We start from the raw sequence: 7,269 nt of genomic DNA, 5'->3' as shown, positions 1-7,269 counted from the left end.
GTGAAAAATTGAATCGGGGTTACAAAATAAAAAGAGGCTAGGTATTTTAATTTGAGTATTAAGAAAACAATACTCCATCCGGTCCTATTTATAAGAGAAACTTAAGTCAACAAAAGTTGATGTATCTAGTTAACAATTCAGTACAAATACATTGAGTTTTGTTGACCCAATTTTCTCCTATAAATAGGACCGGAGGGAGTATTTGAATATTGATCGTTTCTCGTATTCATTAATCACACTCACTTGGTTTGAATGAATAAATGAATGGTATTTTCTTTGTCTTATATTATAAACTAAAAAGATCAAATAACATTTATTAAAAAACTAAATGGATAATAGTCATTTTGATCTTTGAATTTGTAACGAGTAGCAGCAACAGTCTCTTAATGTATCGAAATTTAAAAATAGTCTTTATTTGTGCACTACGTTAGTCAAAATAGTCTCGAATGTCAAAATAGTCTTTATTTGTGCACTACGTTGGTCAAAATAGTCTCGGATGTCAAAATAACCTCTCAATGCTGACATTAACTTTGTTCTTATAGAAACTGATATGATATAATAAATACGTATATTGAGGGAGTTATATGACAATATTAACGAAATATTTTAACTTAATGGACTATTTTGACTAACATTGTGCATAATGAGAGACTATTTGAAATTTTTCAATATATTGAGGGACTATTGTGGTTATTCATTACACATTTAGGGATTAAATTGACCATTACACTGAAAAGTAAAATATACTCCATTCGTCCCAAATTATATGTTATTTTAGCAAAATTTGTGTTGGAACACTAGTTAAATGAGTGGAAGTTGAAAGAGTAAACACAAAGTCTCATTGGATATAACTAGTGTTAATATCCGACATTTGATAAAATACACATTAATAGTGTTTATATAGGAGGGAGTCACTTACAAGGATGTTGGGGTATCCACTTTTGTGAACAGGTATATATATAGAATATATATATATATATATATATATATATATATAAGATGACTCGAATGAGATGACCATTTATAATGAGAGAGTGAAATAATGACCATTTAATTAAATCAAATGTTTTTAATTAAATTCTCACTTTACTAACTAACATGACCTACTTTTCTCAGCTGAACAAACATAACACGCGCCTTCTTTTTCCACACTTAAACGTTCCAACTTCCTCTTCTTCACTCCGTTACTAAAACAAGGAAAATTTTATGGTGAAGTTATGAGAATGACTTTTCTGGTGAAGTTAACACTATAGCATCAAAATTGTAGTGAGTAACACCACATTGTTTGTACAGTGGCATCAAAAGTTCAGTCCATATAGTATTATCAATTCATCAAATTAACAAGACTACATTTAATCTAATTTTATCCTACCTTGTTTTAAGTGTAACACCCCACAAAGTGTAACACTTAAGACTATCACATAATATCATCAACTTTGTATATCCATGTTAAAGATGTCAACGATAAAATAGTACCTATAAGTATGTTGCAAACATTACTAGATGAATTACTATAGATCATTAATCAATAATCAACAATTTAAAAATGAATCGAACATTAAGATCAAAATTGACTTTACCAAAAAAGTTAGTTTCCTGACTGCACCGCTCCCAAATTTTCTCTCTTCCCACTAAAATTATGTTTTCTCCTTTCAATGGACAAAAGTTCTAGCTTGAATTTGCAGGAAAACTCTTTTCTTGGAACCAATCAATTATTGGTAATTTCACATTTCTATTATTCAAACTATGATTTAGATTATTTCAAAAGAGTTGCAAAATATTACTTTCAAATTGGGTTTGTTTAATTTATTTAAAGATAAACGAGCCTGTTAGATTACTCATACACTATGATTTATTCAAACTGTGTTTTATATTATTCATACATACTCTATTCCAAAGAAAACAACATGGTAATTTGTTTGAAATTGGAGTATATGTGTCAATATACACGTTCCTGTCTTTTAATGTTTTTCCCTTTACATCACAATAAAGATAAACATAGTGTCGAGTTTTGAACTTAGAATCTATCTATCTATCTATCTATATTATCTTTGAATTAGAAGCTTGAGCTATTCTTAAGCTTCCATTTTGCTTATGTGGCATGCTTTAGAGATGTTTCTCATCTCTAATTTTTTTAAAAGCTTCTCATCTCTTCTAATTAAATATGACCCTCTATATTTTACCATCACAATAATGTCATGCTTTTGTAGTGCTTCATTGAACCTCCATTCATAGTCCAATCCAATAAATTATGTAACTGCTTGTGAAATTTTGGCATAACCAATTAAAACCACAAACCACACCATGTCATTGGTTTGTTACGGTTTCAGAAGTGGAACTTTAACAATCATTTGTAAAAAAAAAAAAAAAATTAATAATCATAAATACACAATAGGTAGATATGTTACTAATTCTTCCAATTCCATTTCATCTTTTGGTTCATTTTTGTTTCTACTACACTTTTTATTCTATCAATTAATTCTTAGCCACCACTAACCTTTTATTTTCCCTCAATTAGTAACAACTCATGTTACTTATTATCCTCCTCCCATTTTTCTTTCATTTCATTTTTTTGGTAGTTTTCATTTTCATTCCTTCTAATATTTCTTCCTTTATTAGTTTCATTGCAGGTTTTAGAAACATGTGAATTTTGTTGAAATGTCACTTCTTATATGAAAAGGTAGTCATCTTTACATTTTCTTTCATTTCATTTTTTTTGGTAGTTTTCATTTTCATTCCTTCTAATGTTTCTTCTTTTATTAGTTTCATTGCAGGTTTTAGAAATAGATGAATTTTATTGAAATGTCACTTCTTATATGAAAAGTTACTCATCTTTACATTTTCTTTCATTTCATTTTTTTTGGTGGTTTTCATTTTCATTCCTTCTAATATTTCTTCTTTTGTTAATTTCATTGCAAACCATAGAAATTGGTGAATTTTGTTGAAATGTCACTGAAAAGGTAGTCATCTTTACATTTTCTCTCATTTCATTTTTTGGTGGTTTTCATTTTCATTCCTTCTAATATTTCTTCTTTTATCGGTTTCATTACAGGCCATAGAAATATGTGAATTTTGTTGAAATATCACTTCTTATATGAACAGGTAGTCATCTTTACATTAATATTGATTTTTCTTCCATTATTTTTACTTATTCTATAATTTAGCGGTTTCATCTTTACATTATTCTTACATTTGTCATTAAAGACTCATAATTATTTTTTGTGACAAAGCTATAACATATTCTATGGTATATGAAAATTTTCTAAAAAGATTCACTTTTAGAACTCTTTTTTGGTGATAATTCCCTTTTGTAACTTCAATTAGCATTAAAAATACACTATATTATATTATTTTGAGTTGGAATAATATGATAGATTTTGGAGTATTTACAAAAAAACTATAATGCCATCGGTAAACTAAAATTGAAATAAATCATCAACCAATATTGATCGGAAATTTATTTAAATTCCAATCACTATATGCATATATCCCATGCAACTTCAATATATTTTGTGTTATTTTTTCATTTCTATAAAGTACTTTGACCCTTCCATTCTAACTCCACCAATTCTTACCTATTAAATGTCATGTGTTATTTTTTCATTTCTATAAAGTACTTTGACCCTTCCATTCTAACTCCACCAATTCTTACCTATTAAATGTCATTTTTCCTCTTGGTTATTCTTAATCTTGGTTCATCCACTAAAGTTAAGAACTATCAATTGAAAAGTTTGATTTATGTGTAAACTTTTGAGCAGTTGTTTGTTAAGAGTAAATTATCAATTTAATCTTTGAAATTGTCATGCTCAATCAATTCAATTAAAAAAATAATTGGTCAATTTCCTCCTAATTTTTCATCATAATGTTAATGATTCAATATTTTTTTTGATAGTAAAAAAATTGTGCATATTTCAATAATTTGTTGGGAATAAAGCCAAATTCATGATATGGAAGATAAATAATTTTTTATTATTGGAGTAAATATTTTTTATTATGGTAGATAAATTGTGCATGCCAATAATTTGTTCCAATTCTTTCATTTTCTTCAACTACCTGAGTTTTTTTTCTCTTTCTTCTATCTACTTGCCGTATTCTATCTTTTCTATCTCTATCTTTCCCTTTATACATGCATTCTAATAATGTGCATTCGGATGATATGTAACCTCACCAAAACTTCCTCATTCTAACTAATCTAAGGTACACTATCCAACTTATTAATATATGATTTTTATTTTAATACTATATTAAACCAAGTGCTACATATTTTTACCATATAGAAGTTTTTGTTTTGAGTTATCATCGTATTCTCCAAGCACCTAATGAATGATACTATGCAGTTTTTATTATATAGAAATTTTCACAAATATTTTAGACCATTCATTGATTTTTGTGGGAAAGATCAAAGACTCAAGTTTTTGTATAATATCGATAATATAGATTGGTCAAATTCTTATGACCCTACTTTTTTCATCTTTCATTATCATTTGATTTAGTTATATTTTTTTGTGTGTAGATATCTTTTTCATGTAAATGTGGATAAGAGGATAAAGGACGCTTACATTTTTGTTTTTGACGCATCATTGCTACTTGAGAAGTCTCTAAAAAGTGTTTGAAAAATGACCGTTCATGTAAGTATATGCCTTAATCCGAATATCTGCATCAATTAAAATAATTTTTTTTTTGAATTTATATGGAGACTAATTTATATATTGTTGGTATAAGTAATGTTTATTAGTTTTATTTTTAAAGATAAATTAACTGCGTTTTAAAATTAGTATATACTAAATAGTGCTAATCATATCATCTATTATATTTTTATTTTCATCCTCCTATTTTGACTATCTTTTATATGTTATCTAATATTTTTTGTGGGTTTATCTAACCTAAAATTATTTATTCAATTATTTTTCTTATTGGTTTTAAATTACATGTAGTGCCTTGATGTTTTCATGACTCAAAGAAAGTGGAAATTGGAGGCCTGATTAATCTACGAATCCAGATTGTGTCTTATTTGCAAGAAATGTAACTCAACTTAGGTAAGTTTGGATGTTGATATCATATATTTAAAAAAAAATAATTGAATGAATATTTGAAAATATTTAGTTTACTGTTATCGTGATGTATACAAGCGTGAATCTTGGTTAAAAGATTAAATGAGTTAAAAGGAGTTGAGCCGTTAAAAGTTCTGGGTTCAAGTCATTGCAACAAGAAAAGGACTAAGATAACAATTAACATACTAACATTTTCCATTAAAAAAAAAACTTGAATTTTGATTCATATTTTCGCTTTTAAGCTTTAACTTATTTGGCGTGTCTTAGATATATTTTGTACTTATTTTTTAAAATAATTACATTATTATTTGAATCAAATTAATAATTGTGTAAATTATGGCTTTGAATAGTTGATGATGATATATATAAAAAGTTTCTTTAACAGAAGATTATACAACTTTTATTGTCAAATGAATATGATATAAATTCGTTGCTATTTGTTATAATATATAGATTGAATTACTCATCTTTTTTTTTTTTTACTTTTTCTTGATGAAACAAGTCACTTTTTACTTACAAATAAGTTTTATAATACAAAAAGTTAGCCTTAAAATGCATTTTTGGTCCTCATATTTTTATAAATGAAGTTTTGGTCCTTATTTCAATAATCAGTTTTTTGTTCCCTTTATATAAACTTTTTCATAATTTCACTCCCTCATATTATTTTATTTTTTTATGATACGGTTTATTCATTTATGACGTGACATCATTTATTAGACATATTTTTGCTAATATGAATATTCAGTGTGGCCTACCAAAACCATCATTTTTAACTTATTTCTTAAGCATTTTTTTAAAACAAACCAAAATAGAATATGTTAACCAAACAAAGAGTTCTATCCAACACAAGGAGTGCAATGATAGAAATCAAGACTACAAACACTTAATTACAAGACCAAAACAAACAAACAAGAAACCAACATAGATTATTATAAGCTAAGGGACAAATACGAAATACATAATCGAATTAAGCCAACCAAGATGAAGATCAAAGTTAAGTTTGGAGTGAATGATTAGCAGCCATGGAGACAATTTCAGTCACACCTTATTAGTCTTAATAAATAGAAGTCTACCGTTTTATTATTAGTATAAATGTATTAGTCATAATTTATTTTTATTTATCTTAATATTTTATTGCAATAAAAACAATTTACTGCAAGAACATTTGCATTCTTTTCATTTCCTGGTCTTGATTAATCAATCATGTTTTTTTTTTTTGTGAGGAAGCTGAAAATTTTAACATCAATGCAATAACTAGATGTCTATTTTAATTAACTTCATGTCTAATCATACATAAATCAATTTAATACGATTTGAAGGAATATCCATTAAAAAAATATCAAAAGCAATCTGTAAATAGTTTTTGAAAAATATTATTTTGTGCATAAGCAATATGAGCAAAAGAAATAAGATGCTTTTAGGATAAGAAACTTATATAGGCATATTGCACACATGGGAGAGATCAAGAAAGAAGAGAAGGCGTGCACATTTCTTTGAGTTTGATATTGTATTTGGGGTTTTTCGAAATACAAGATAAGTTGCCACAATTTTTAATAGAATAGAGACCAAGAAAAAAATTGACGTAATTTTTAAAACACATTCGATCACAAAACTATCTCTGATTATACTTGATAAAAATATTATTTTTGCAAATTTATATTTTAATGAAACCCGTGCAACGCACGGGTTATATACCTAGTTAGTTTTATTATAGTGTATATCTTGTGAAAAATATTTTCTTTTTTATGTCATTTTATTCACATTATATATGTTTTGCTTTATAGGAAAATGATTCTGTGCCGAACTGTGAAGACGCATTGATGCCTAAGGTTGGACAAATATTTGATATGTTAGAAGAAGGTAAACAATTTTATCAAAATTATGCACATAGTGTCGGGTTTTGTGTGCCTTCATCATCAGAAACTATAGATAAAAATGGTGTGAAACGTTGGAAATACTTTGTTTGCTCGAAAGAAGGTTATTTACTAGATAAGAAAAAAGATGAAGTGCAGAGTGCAGTTGCTGTCAAATCTAGAAGAAGGAGCCTTACAAGAGAAGGATACAATGATCTATATATATATATATATATATATATATGATGGTTTTATACTCTTTTGTTTATAATTAATAGTTTTAATTCTGAAATTTCGACATTCAACTTTGTCATAGGTATGATGCATCTGTACAAGAGCCAACTGCAAAACTATGCTCAAAAGAG

At 27.0% G+C, this 7,269-nt stretch overlaps 1 long non-coding RNA gene across 1 annotated transcript; it reads left to right on the top strand.

The window, feature by feature from the left end:
* Positions 1-4,118: 4,118 nt before the first annotated feature.
* LOC146923331 (uncharacterized) lies at positions 4,119-5,014 on the top strand. Its single transcript, XR_015010899.1, has 3 exons — positions 4,119-4,197; positions 4,514-4,628; positions 4,935-5,014. It is a non-coding gene; the product is annotated as an uncharacterized LOC146923331 (long non-coding RNA).
* Positions 5,015-7,269: the final 2,255 nt, after the last annotated feature.

This window comes from Medicago sativa, chromosome 5, assembly GCF_051527215.1.
Source record: "Medicago sativa cultivar Bolivia chromosome 5, Bolivia_mono, whole genome shotgun sequence".
NCBI lineage: Eukaryota > Viridiplantae > Streptophyta > Magnoliopsida > Fabales > Fabaceae > Medicago > Medicago sativa.
Note: the sequence above shows the minus strand (reverse complement) of the source record. Positions and strands in the feature narration are given on the sequence as shown.